The following is a 14114-nucleotide window of genomic DNA, read 5'->3' as shown; positions in this document are numbered from 1 at the left end:
ACAAAACTCTCCTGTAAAGTGCTAATCTGTGCTGCCCCAAATGGAGTATATTATACTGTACATTTCATACAGTGTATATACTCAGCTTGAGAAAATTAGGTATACATTTCTGACTCAAAGCTGGGGTAAGGGGCGCACTTCGAGCAGCAGTAGCCAGCATAGTGTACCATTCCCCCTCCCACCTCACCCCCACCCTCTCTCTTACTCTGCCCATGTTCCGGTAATTGCTGTAGCGCAGAGCGATCACAGCGGAAGCCCCTTACTGAGTCATGCACCGGGTGCTGTACCCTCCCATCTCCCTCACTCACCCTGGTAAGCATACGTCATGTGACATTGGGAGCCAGAGGGATGCCATCACACTTGGAATATCAGCAATGTGAAGAGTGGCTTGGCGAGATCCTGTCATGTATGCACAGTGATCACAGCTTATTACTTGGAGTAATCTTTAGTCACACAAAAGTACTTTCAGAATCAGAATTAGAATCAATTTATTTGGCCAAGTAAGTTTGCACTTACAAGGAGTCTGACTTGGCAGTTGGTTAACAGACACAAGCAAACAATACAAGGACTGACTATATATATATATATATATATATATATATATATATATATATATATATATATATATATATATATATCAATGTATTGTTTTCAGTGGAAAGATAAAGCTACGTGCAGATGCTAGAGTGTTATCATTAGCCAATTTACGATCCTTGATGACAATGCAATGAATAGATGACATCTGTTGGCAAAATGGCCCATTTGAATTCAGGATCAGTAACAGCACAAAGGCAGTCTACTGATTGGCTAATTTTCAATTGACATAAGGAGGCCACTAATAATACAATTTAGGGAACAATTGTTTATGAATGATTATTCATATGAACAATTGGAAATAATCCTTTGGGACCACTAATGGACAAAAATCTTCTAACCAATCCAATCAGATTAATGAAACTAAACCGATTTTCGGACCAATCCCATCAATCTGATCAGATTGGTTATTAGATTTTTGTCCGTTAGTGGTCCCAAACGTTCACTTCCGATGGTTCATAGGAATAATCATTCGTAAACGATCGTTTGGCAAATTGTATCATTAGTGGCCACCTTAACACCGATTATAATCTGAACACATCTGTCAGGGTGGATCTGACTACATGAATGGTAATCATTATCAGTGTCTTTTTGTACAAACCCTAAAAATGTTTCAGTCATGCTCCAAGTTTTCACACAGTGCTACAAAAAATATCCACTTCTCTAAGGATGCTGTTTTATTGTCAAAGATCATTGGTGGATTTAATTTTATGTAGAAAGTGAGCTATAAAAATACTCACTTCTAGAGTGTGCCAGAAGTCACATGGGGTACTTTGAAGTCAGCAGGAGGTTTTATGGTCTGAGAAAACCAAAACTGAAACTTTCTACCCATTACACAAATGCTGCTGCATGTCTTCATAAGCATACCATCCCACTGTGAAGCATGGCGGCATAAACATCATGCTTTTGGTATGCTTCTCTGCTGCAAATTCTGGATGGTGGAGAGTAGGATAAATGCAGCAAAATACAGAAAAATCTTTAACAAATATCTGGTGTATTGTTCACTGAAACCTGAGCATTGGGTGATTTGTCTTTCTAGCAATATGATCACCAGATGTCAAACTATCAGAGCATTTGTGGCTGGAACTGAAAAACGTTTGTTCAGTTATAATCCTCATGCAACCTGTCAGGGCCTGAGCACTACTGAAAAAATGAATGAGGAAAAATAACAGTGTCAAAATGAACAAAGCCGATACATTTAATGAATGGACATTAATGGCACCATAATCTGGAAAAATGAACCCAGATGTGATGTCATCTACTGCATGAATTTACATGAATGCTATTCAAGCTACATAATAACACAGCACAGGCAAATGTAAATTCACTTAAATGTTAAGTTACACAGCAGTTATGAGAAAAGGGATCCAGCTGCGTTATATATATATATATATATATATATATATATATATATATATATATATATATATATATATATATACACATACATACTGTATATACTGCATGGTTTTCCACGAATGCATCAAAAATATAATATCAACACTACAAGCAAAAGTTAAGTAACTTAAAACTTATTTTTCATCAAAATTGGGAAAAGAGTTCCAAATGTGAAATTCATGTATTGCACACACTTGCAAGAACGAGGAACTATGATAAAACCTTAACCTTTGATCAAGGTATACAGATCAGTGACTATTAAAATGCAGAGTTTAAGGTTTTACCTTGCAGGAAGAAAATCCTGGACTTAAAAAGAAAATGAAATAATGTGGCAACAGAGACAGGCAGTCAGAAGCACTGGGTGTCAGATAACCCCTTCACTTACCCATACTTCCTAACGTTCTGAAAAGAGAAAGAAAATGGGACCCTATCTATACGAAAATACTTGGGCAATACACGTGTGTTTACTACACCTGTGATCATGTCATGTAAACCATTAACCATGCATGAGCAAAGGGTACGGTTTCATTTTTTAGATCACATTGGTCGTTTATTTTCCATAATTATTACTTATTTTCCTTCATATCAGCATAGGAAAATAAACAATATGATAATTTGGACATAAAGTTTAGAATAAACAAACACTTCTTTATTAGATGAATAGATGTATGCTTTACATCAGATCTAAAAAAGAGACAAAGAAGGATGGAAGAGGGAAAGGGGGATTTAGCTCCAAAACATCACAGTACCTACTGAGAACTATCCACATACATCTGCTGAGTACTTTATTAGAAATACTACACTAACAGAGAGCAGGACCTTCCTCTCTCAAACAGTCCCAGTTCCTTATGGCTTGAATTCAACAAGAAGTTGAGAATATTCCTTAGAGGTTCTTCTCAATATTTGCATGATTGCATCATGCAATTTCTGTGGATTTCTCAACTGCATATTCGTGCTATAAACCTCCCATTCCACCACATGCCAAACTGCCACTGGCCTGGCAAGTTTACACAAGGCAGGTTGTGCTTAAGAAAACTAAAATTAAATTCTAAAGACTCACTACCTGAGTTACCGTAGCCTTCAAGACTTTTCTTAGGTTTAGGTATAAGAAAGGACTTATATGTTGGGTATGTGGGGAGTTGGTTATGGTTAGGTGTTAGGAAGGAAAATAACAGTTTAACCACTTTAGCCTTAAGTGTTTTTTCACCTTATGCATCCGAGCAATTTTCACCTCCAATTCATTCACCAATAACTTTATCACTATTTATCACAATTAAATAATCTATATCAGGTTTTTTCTGCCACCAATCAGGCTTTCTTTGGGTGGTACATTTTGCTAAGAAATATTTTTTTCTAAATGTATTTTAAAGGGAATATTAAGAGAAAAATTGAAAAAAAATCATTATTTGTAAGATTGCAGCCATTATAGCTTTAAAATAATACATGCTACCATAATTAAAACCTATGTATTTTATTTGCTCATTTGTCCCGGTTATAACACCATTTAAATGATGTCCCTATCACATTGTATGGCGTCAATATTTTATTTGGAAATAATGGTGCATTTTTTCAGTTTCGCGTCCATCACTATTTACAAGTTTATAATTTAAAAAATATTAGTATTATAACCTCTTGACATGCATATTAAAAAAGTTCAGACCCTTAGGTAACTATTTATGTTTTTTTTAAATTGTAATTTTTTTATAATTAAACATTTTATTTGAGTATTTTTGGGTGTGTGGGAGGTAAACAGTTAATTGTAAATGTAAAAATGTCTATTCATTAAAAAAAAATGTATGTAGATGTAGTTTTACTATTTGGCCACAAGATGGCCACAGTCAACAATTATTATTTTTTTGCTTCCTGTAAGCGTACTTACACGAGGTGAAGAGAGGATGTGTAACAGAACAATCGCGGCTTCTCCATAGAAGCCAGCGATCGTTCTAAGGGACTTAGATAAATGGATGGGAACTGCTTTCCCATTCATTGATCTCCGGGCTACCTGGCGGCCCATGTACCCCGACGGTTGTGGCCCTGCGAACCCCAGTGGCTCAGTTTTTTTCATGGATATAGCTCCTACGTCCAGCATGCATATTTGGACTTAGGAGCTACGTACTGTGGGCTAAAGTGGTTAAGTAAATATACTGACACTTAAAGCACTCTCCTCCCACAATAAGAACACCATTCCATCAAAATAACAGCACCACTCTCCCAAAGTTAGAACACAGGGGCGTGATCAAGGGTGTGGCAGAGGCGTGGCTTAAAGGGAACCTGAGACGGGGCCCTCACAATAAAATAAAATACATACCCGGGGCTTCCTCCAGCCCCCTCCGGCCTGATCGCTGACACTTCGTCCTCTTCTCTCTCTTTGTTCACCTGCAATTGATCCTGGAAACTCCTCCAGCCCGGGGCTACCTGCACATGTGTGGCCTGGGCGCGCATGCGCTCCTGACATGTTCACGTTGCCTGGAGCATTCTGCACCTGTGCAGTACTACTGCGCACATGCAGAACGCTCCAGACGACGGGCGTAAGACAGGGGAGAGCGCCTGGCTGGACTGTGCATGCGCCGGCTGGCGTCAACTGATGGACATTGCAGGGGCTAGTAGTGGGCGAACGGAGAGGGAGAAGAGGATGGCGTGGAAGTGATCAAGCTGTAGGTGGCTGGTGGAAGCCCCAGGTATGTATATTTTATTGCAGGCCCCCCGTCTCAGGAACACTTTAGGTGTCCCTCTTTCTTATCTCAAAAAGTTGGGAGGTATGTCCGCATGCTCTGTAGTTAGAATACCTCCTTATCCCCCCTTGCCCTATCAGACAACTCCCCAGTGCATTTATGTCGTTGGTGTTAGTGGGGATGTGTAGTTTTAAGATGATTCCCTCTCACTATGCTGCGCAAACACGCACACAAAGGAAGGATTGTCCACAGCACCACGTCAGTAGATATAGCTCTTTATTCAGATAAAAACAGAGATACTCAGCAACAGACACTGTTTCGAAGCAACATTCCTTTTTAAGCTGTATAGGATCTCTGAGAGAGAGAGAGAGAGAGAGAGAGAGAGAGGGGGAGAGAGAGTCTATAAAGCTTGAAAAAGGAGTGTTGCTCTGAAACAGGGTCTGTCGCTGTGGATGGCTATCTGTTTTCTACTGACATGGTGCTGAGGACATTTCTTCCTTTGTTGATTGACCCTGTAGGGCTACAGGGTCATCTCTGCTTAGCACACGTTCCTCCCAACTGGGTGCTGGTCTACTCCACTGCAAACAATCACCACACACACACACACTCTACCGGGACGAGTATCTACGTCCCTGCATTGCCCCCACTTCCCCTCCCCAGGACAAGGGAACTATTTCCCTTTCTGCCACGTGTTCCTGCTCACTACCCCGCGCGCTCCTGCGCTCGTTACCACCACTGATCGCTAGACAGGAGATCAATGAATGGGAACACAGTTCCCATTCATTGACCTAAGTCCACGTGTGAATGACAGCGGCCACCAATGAGATGGCGTCATCATTCACAAAAAAAGATACTTACATGTCCACGCATAACTTCCTGTTCCATGCATAGAAAAGTTATGCGCAAGGACATCTTGTGGCCAAATAGTAAAATTACATCTACAAACTTTTTTTTTTCATTAAAAGACATTTTTTTTACATTTAAAATTAACCTCCCACACTCCCCAATAGTTACCACCAAAATGTTTTGGTAAAAAAAAATATATATACAATTATAAAAAAATATACATAAATAGTTACCTTACGGACTGAACTTTTTTAATATGTATGTCAAGAAGGTATATTACTGTTACTTTTTAAATGATGGGCTTGTAATTAGTGATGGACGCAAAACTGAAAAAATGCACCTTTATTTCCCGAAAAAATATTGGTGCCATACATTGTACTAGGGAAAAATTTTAAACGTTGCAATAACCGGGACAAATAAATTGTGTGGGTTTCAATTACGGTAGCATGTATTATTTTAAAACTATAATAGCCGAAAAACTGAGAAATAATGACTTTTTTCCATTTTTTTTCTTATTTTTCCTGTTAAAATGCAGTTAGAAAAAAATAATTTTTAGCAAAAAGTACCCCCCAAAAAGCCTAATTGGTGGTGAAAAAAACAAGATGTAGATTGTTTTGTTCTGACAAAGTTATAGGCGAAATAATGGAAGGGTCGATGACAGGTGAAAATTGCTCTGGTTTTCTAAGAGGAAAAACCCTTGGAGGTAAAGTCGTTAAACTAATACCACACAAATAATTAAATGTTTCCATGTTTTTATTAAACACACCATGTAAACATTCACAATGCAGGTGGAAAAAGTATGCGAATCCTTGGATTTAATAACTGGTTGAACCTCCTTTGGCAGCAATAACTTTAACCAAATGTTTCCTGTAGTTGCAGATCAGACGTGCACAATGGTCAGGAGTAATTCTTGACCATTCCTCTTTACAGAACTGTTTCAGTTCAGCAATATTCTTGGGATGTCTGGTGTGAATCACTTTCTTGAGGTCATGCCACAGCATCTCAAACGGGGTGAGGTCAGGACTGGGCCACTCACTAAAGAAGGCATATTTTCTTCTGTTTAAGACAGGGGGTCTCAAACTCAATTTACATGGGGGCCGCAGGAGGCAAAGTCAGGATGAGGCTGGGCCGCATAAGGAATTTCACAATCGCGGCGCATCGCCGCCTCTGCCTGCCCCTCTCACTCTTCCTTCACAGAGAGGGGCGGGTAGAGGTGGCGATCCATGCGGCGATTGACGTCAGGAGGGACAGAGCTGAAGCTGAAAGCTCTGCCCCTTCCAGGAAATGCCAGCAGATTGCCCCCCAGGTGATTTGGGGGCTCTGCAGCCCTCGTTTAGCGGTGGGGATGCGGCGGATTACTTGGGAGCACTGAAGCGAACTATAAGGAAGCTTTTTCCAGCGAGGGCCACAAAATATTGTATCGAGGGCCGCAAATGGCCCGCGGGCCGCGAGTTTGAGACCCCTGGAGACATTCTGTTGTTGATTTACTTCTATGCTTTGGGTCGTTGTCCTGTTTCAACACACATTTTCTGCTGAGCTTCAGCTGGTGGACAGATGGCCTTAAATTTGAATGCAAAATATCGTGATAAACTTTGGAATTCATTTTTCCTTCGATTATAGCAATCCGTCCAGGCCTTGACGCAGCAAAGCAGCCCCAAACCATGATGCCCCCACCACCATACTTCACAGTTGGCATGAGGTTTTGATGTTCGTGTGCTGTGCCTCTTTTTCTCCACATGTAGTGTTGTTTGTTTCTTCCAAACAACTCAACTTTGGTTTGATCTGTCCACAGAATATTTTGCCAGTACTGCTGTGTAACATCCAGGTGCTCTTTTGCTTTAACCTCCCTGGCTATACAATAAAAATGCCAGGGAGGCGGCACAGCATTTTTGAGTAGCGCTAGCTACATGATAGCCGCTGTGCAGCGGCATCCCCCACCCCTTCCGATCGCCTCCGGCGATCAGAGCAAACAGGAAATCACGTTCAGAACGGGATTTCCTGTTTGGCTTCCCCCGTTGCCATGGCGATGATCGGGATGACGTCATCAACGTCATCCAAGTCATGGCGTCTGGGGGAGTCCCAATCCACCCCTTAGCACAGCCTGGCGGTGATTGGCCAGGCTGCGCATGGGGTCTCGGGGGGGGCCTCTAACGCGGCGGGTAGTGGCGAATCGGCGGCGATCGGCTTGTACACAAAGCAAAAAGTGTGGAAATCGGCCCACCAGGGGCTGAGAAATCCTTCGCGGCGGCTTACCCGAGCTCAGCTCAGGATTATCGCCCAGGAGGTTAAATGTGCAGCGATGTTTTTTTGGACAGTAGTGGCTTCCTCTGTGGTATCCTCCCATGAACTCCATTCTTGTTTAGTATTTTACATATCTAAGATTCACTAACATGGATGTTAGCATATGCCAGAGACTTTTGTAAGTCTTTAGCTGACACTCTACAATTCTTCTTCACCTCATTGAGCATTCTGCCCTGTGCTCTTGCAGTCATCTTTACAGGACAGCCACTCCTAGGGAGAGTAGCAGCAATGCTGAACTTTTTCCACTTATAGACAACTTGTCTTACCATGGACTGATGAACTGCAAGGCTTTTGGAGATACTTTTATAACCCTTTCCAGCTTTATGCAAGTCAACAATTCTTAATCATAGGTCTTCTGAGAGCTTGAGAGCTCAGGCAATACTTCTTGGGAAAAGCAAACCCAAAACTGCGGTGTGTTTTTTATAGGGCAGGGCAGCTGTAACCAACACCTCCAATCTCATCTCATTGATTGGACTCCAGCTGGCTGACAACTGACTCCAATTAGCTCTTGGATATGCCATTAGTCTAGGGGTTCACATACTTTTTTCATCTGCACTGTAAATGTTTACTTGGTGTGTTCAATAAAAACATGGAAACATTGAATTATTTATGTGGTACTAGTTCCAGCAGACAGTGATTGTCTATTGTTGTAACTTAAATTATTATTATTATTATTTAGTATTTATATAGCGCCAACATATTACGCAGCGCTGTACAGTGTATATATATATATCTTGTCACTAACTGTCCCTCAAAGGAGCTCACAATCTAATCCCTACCCTTGCCATATGTCTATATTATGTAGTGTAAGTACTGTAGTCTAGGGCCAATTTTTAGGGGGAGCCAATTAACTTATCTGTATGTTTTTTTTTGGAATGTGGGAGGAAACCGGAGTGCCCGGAGTAAACCCACGCAGACACGGAGAGAACATACAAACTCTTTGCAGATAGTGCCCTGGCTGGGAATGAAGATCAGATCACATTTTATGCAATTTGTGCAGAAATCCATATAATTCCAAAGGTTTAACATACTTTCTTCTTGCTACTGTACGTCTCTGTAGAGAAATCTCTCAATACTGTAGTGTAGTAAGGTCCATAATTGGTTAAAAATAAACGAAGTTGTAATTTCAGTACATAGTTTCTTCTGTTAGTTTGTTTGCAGGTATTTGATGATTGCAACTGTACTTCAAAGCCAAAGACAGTCTCCCTCTAGTGGCTTTCTCTATATGAATACCTCAGGTCTGCTTGCTTATAGCACAATTTCTTAGACAACATTAATAAGTTGCAGTATATAGAGAATCTGTTATTTTTAAACAGTCTCAACAGACACAGACAAACAGAGAGAGAATCGCTGTGCACCAGTTATAAGCAGATAACACAGCATGTACATGTAATACCAGATATTTCCCTCCCTAGCTCCAGGTTTAAAACTTGTATTTTAGTTTTGGAAGGATTTTGTGGAAAAGGGTTATAATCTGTATTGGGCTTGTATTGCTTTATGTGCCCTCATCTGTGAGAATGTTACTTAACTACTTCCCGACCGCCGTATAGACAAATGGCGGCCGGGAAGCAGACGCCGCAAGGACCGCCGTATTGACAAATGGCGGCGGTCCTTGTTTGGGCATGGGCGGAGCGATCGCGTCATCCGTGACGCGATCCTCCGCCTCCGCCTGTCGCCGCTCACTCGCCGCAACATCCCGCCGGCCATACGGAAGCGCCGGCGGGATGTTAACCCGACGATCGCCGCATACAAAGTGTATAATACACTTTGTAATGTTTACAAAGTGTATTATACAGGCTGCCTCCTGCCCTGGTGGTCCCAATGCCCGAGGGACCACCAGGGCAGGCTGCAGCCACCCTAGTCTGCACCAAGCACACTGATTTTCTCCCCCCCCCGCCCCAGATCGCCCACAGCACCCATCAGACCCCCCCCTGCCCACCCCCCAGACCCCTGTTTGCACCCAATCACCCCCCTAATTCCCATCAATCACTCCCTGTCACTATCTGTCAACGCTATTTTTTTTTTATACCCCCCCCCCTGCCCCCTGCTCCCTCCTGATCACCCCCCCACCCCCCAGATTCTCCCCAGACCCCCCCCCCCCCCATGCACTGTATGCACCTATCCCCCCTGATCACCTGTCAATCACCTGTCAATCACCTGTCAATCACCCATCAATCACCCATCAATCACCCCCTGTCACTGCCACCCATCAATCAGCCCCTAACCTGCCCCTTGCGGGCAATCTGATCACCCCCCCACACCAATAGATCGCCCGCAGATCCGACATCAGATCACCTCCCAAATCCATTGTTTACATCTATTCTCTCCTCTAAACACACACTAATTACCCATCAATCACCCATCAATCACCCCCTATCACCACCTGTCACTTTTACCTATCAGATCAGACCCTAATCTGCCCCTTGCGGGCACCCAATCACCCGCCCACACGCTCAGATTGCCCTCAGACCCCCCCTTATCAATTCACCAGTGCATTCATTACATCTGTTCTTCCCTGTAATAACCCACTGATCACCTGTCAATCACCTATCACCCATCAATCACCCCCTGTCACTGCCACCCATCAATCAGCCCCTAACCTGCCCCTTGCGGGCAATCTGATCACCCACCCACACCATTAGATCGCCCGCAAACCCGCCGTCAGATTACCTCCTAAATGTATTGTTTACATCTGTTATCTTCTCTAAACACCCACTAATTACCCATCAATCACCCATCAATCACCCCCTATCACTGTTACCTATCAGATCAGACCCTAATCTGCCCCTTGCGGGCACCCAATCACCCGCCTACACGCTCAGATTACCCTCAGACCCCCCCCTTATCAATTCGCCAGGGCATTATTTACATCTATCCTTCCCTGTAATAACCCACTGATCACCTGTCAATCACCTGCCAATCACCTATCACCCATCAATCACCCCCTGTCACCCCCTGTCACTGCCACCCAACAATCAGCCCCTAACCTGCCCCTTGCGGGCAATCTGATTACCCACCCACACCAATAGATCGCCCGCAGATCCGACATCAGATCACCACCCAAGCGCAGCGTTTACTCTCCTCTAAACACCCACTAATTACCCATCAATCACCCATCAATCACCCCCTATCACCACCTGTCACTGTTACCCATCAGATCAGACCCTAATCTGCCCCTTGCGGGCACCCAATCACCCGCCTACACGCTCAGATTACCCTCAGACCCCCCCTTATCAATTCGCCAGTGCAATATTTACATCTGTTCTCCCCTGTAATAACCCACTGATTACCTGTCAATCACCTGTCAATCACCTATCAATCACCCATCAATCACCCCCTGTCACTGCCACCCATCAATCACCCCCTGTCACTGCCACCCATCAATCACCCGCTGTCACTGCCACCCATCAATCAGCCCCTAACCTGCCCCTTGCGGGCAATCTGATCACCCACCCACACCAATAGATCGCTCGCAGATCCGACGTCCGATCACCTCCCAAGTGCAGTGTTTACATCTGTTCTCTACCCTAAACACCCACTAATTACCCATCAATCACCCCCTGTCACTGCTACCTATCAGATTAGACCCCTATCTGCCCCTAGGGCACTCAATCACCCGCCCACACCCTCAGAATGCCCTCAGACCCCAGCCCTGATCACCTCGCCAGTGCATTGCTTGCATCTATTCCCCCCTCTAATCACACCTTGAGACACCCATCAATCACCTCCTGTCACCCCCTAGCACACCTACCCATCAGATCAGGCCCTAATTTGCCCCGTGTGGGCTCCTGATCACTCGGCCAAACCCTCAGATCCCCCTCAGACCCCCTTCCGATCACCTCCCCAGTGCATTGATTGCATCTATTTTCCCCTCTAACCACCCTCTGAGACACCCATCAATCACCTCCTGTCACCCCCCTAGCACTCCTATCCATCAGATCAGGCCCAATACAACCTGTCATCTAAAAGGCCACCCTGCTTATGACCGGTTCCACAAAATTCGCCCCCTCATAGACCACCTGTCATCAAAATTTGCAGATGCTTATACCCCTAAACAGTCATTTTGAGACATTTGGTTTCCAGACTACTCACGGTTTTGGGCCCTGTAAAATGCCAGGGCGGTATAGGAACCCCACAAGTGTCCCCATTTTAGAAAAAAAGACACCCCAAGGTATTCTGTTAGGTGTATGACGAGTTCATAGAAGATTTTATTTTTTGTCAAAAGTTAGCGGAATCTGATTTTTATTGGTTTTTTTCCACAAAGTGTCACTTTCCGCTAACTTTTGACAAAAAAATAAAATCTTCTATGAACTCGTCATACACCTAACAGAATACCTTGGGGTGTCTTCTTTCTAAAATGGGGTCACTTGTGGGGTTCCTATACTGCCCTGGCATTTTAGGGGCCCTAAACCGCGAGGAGTAGTCTAGAAAACAAATGCCTCAAAATGACCTGTGAATAGGACGTTGGGCCCCTTAGCGCACCTAGGCTGCAAAAAAGTGTCACACATGTGGTACCGCCGTACTCAGGAAAAGTAGTATAATGTGTTTTGGGGTGTATTTTTACACATACCCATGCTGGGTGGGAGAAATTTCTATGTAAATGGACAATTGTGTGTAAAAAAAACCAAACAATTGTCATTTACAGAGATATTTCTCCCACTTAGCATGGGTATGTGTAAAAATACACCCCAAAACGCATTATACTACTTCTCCTGAGTACGGCGGTACCACATGTGTGGCACTTTTTTACACCCTAAGTACGCTAAGGGGCCCAAAGTCCAATGAGTACCTTTAGGATTTCACAGGTCATTTTGCGACATTTGGTTTCAAGACTACTCCTCACGGTTTAGGGCCCCTAAAATGCCAGGGCAGTATAGGAACCCCACAAATGACCCCATTCTAGAAAGAAGACACCCAAAGGTATTCCGTACGGAGTATGGTGAGTTCATAGAAGATTTAATTTTTTGTCACAAGTTAGCGGAAAATGACACTTTGTGAAAAAAAACTATTAAAATCAATTTCCACTAACTTGTGACAAAAAAATAAAAACTTCTATGAACTCACCATACTCCTAACGGAATACCTTGGGGTGTCTTCCTTCTAAAATGGGGTCATTAGTGGGGTTCCTATACTGCCCTGGCATTTTAGGGGCCCTAAACCGCGAGGAGTAGTCTTGAAACAAAAATGACCTGTGAAATCCTAAAGGTACTCATTGGACTTTGGGCCCCTTAGTGCAGTTAGGGTGCAAAAAAGTGCCACACATGTGGTATCGCCGTACTCGGGAGAAGTAGTATAATGTGTTTTGGGGTGTATTTTTACACATACCCATGCTGGGTGGGAGAAATACCTCTGTAAATGACAATCTTTTGATTTTTTTTACACACAATTGTCCATTTACAGAGGTATTTCTCCCACCCAGCATGGGTATGTGTAAAAATACACCCCAAAACACATTGTACTACTTCTCCCGAGTATGGCGATACCACATGTGTGGCACTTTTTTGCACCCTAACTGCGCTAAAGGGCCCAAAGTCCAATGAGTACCTTTAGGATTTCACAGGTCATTTTTGAGAAATTTCGTTTCAAGACTACTCCTCACGGTTTAGGGCCCCTAAAATGCCAGGGCAGTATAGGAACCCCACAAATGACCCCATTTTAGAAAGAAGACACCCCAAGGTATTCCGTTAGTAGTATGGCGAGTTCATAGAAGATTTTATTTTTTGTCACAAGTTAGCGGAAATTGATTTTAATTGTGTTTTTTCACAAAGTGTCATTTTCCGCTAACTTTTGACAAAAAATTTAATCTTCTATGAACTCACCATACTCCTAACGGAATACCTTGGGGTGTCTTCTTTCTAAAATAGGGTCATTTGTGGGGTTCCTATACTGCCCTGGCATTTTAGGGGCCCTAAACCGTGAGGAGTAGTCTTGAAACGAAATTTCTCAAAATGACCTGTGAAATCCTAAAGGTACTCATTGGACTTTGGACCCTTTAGCGCAGTTAGGGTGCAAAAAAGTGCCACACATGTGGTATCGCCGTACTCAGGAGAAGTAGTATAATGTGTTTTGTGGTGTATTTTTACACATACCCATGCTGAGTGGGAGAAAGATCTCTGTAAATGGACAATTGTGTGTAAAAAAAATTAACAAATTGTCATTTACAGAGATATTTCTCCCACCCAGCATGGGTATGTGTAAAAATACACCCCAAAACACATTATACTACTTCTCCTAAGTACGGCAATACCACATGTGTGGCACTTTTTTGCAGCCTAACTGCGCTAAGGGGTCCAAAGTCCAATG

General features: G+C 43.2%; 1 protein-coding gene across 8 annotated transcripts in view; it reads right to left on the bottom strand.

Moving 5' to 3' along the window:
- Positions 1 to 14114, bottom strand: part of JSRP1 (junctional sarcoplasmic reticulum protein 1) — a 125326-nt gene that overhangs the window by 62175 nt on the left and 49037 nt on the right. The window contains exon 1 of one of the 8 annotated variants that reach the window (XM_068233959.1): positions 8843 to 9005. The exons of 6 other annotated variants lie outside the window; for them this stretch is intronic. The gene's annotated coding sequence lies outside the window, so the exon portion shown is untranslated. Of the gene's footprint in view, positions 1 to 8842; positions 9006 to 14114 lie in introns of those variants that run through there. One more of the 8 variants, XM_068233962.1, reaches the window with a different exon arrangement.

This window comes from Hyperolius riggenbachi, chromosome 1 (genome assembly GCF_040937935.1).
Source record: "Hyperolius riggenbachi isolate aHypRig1 chromosome 1, aHypRig1.pri, whole genome shotgun sequence".
Taxonomy (NCBI): Eukaryota; Metazoa; Chordata; class Amphibia; order Anura; family Hyperoliidae; genus Hyperolius; species Hyperolius riggenbachi.
Note: the sequence above shows the minus strand (reverse complement) of the source record. Positions and strands in the feature narration are given on the sequence as shown.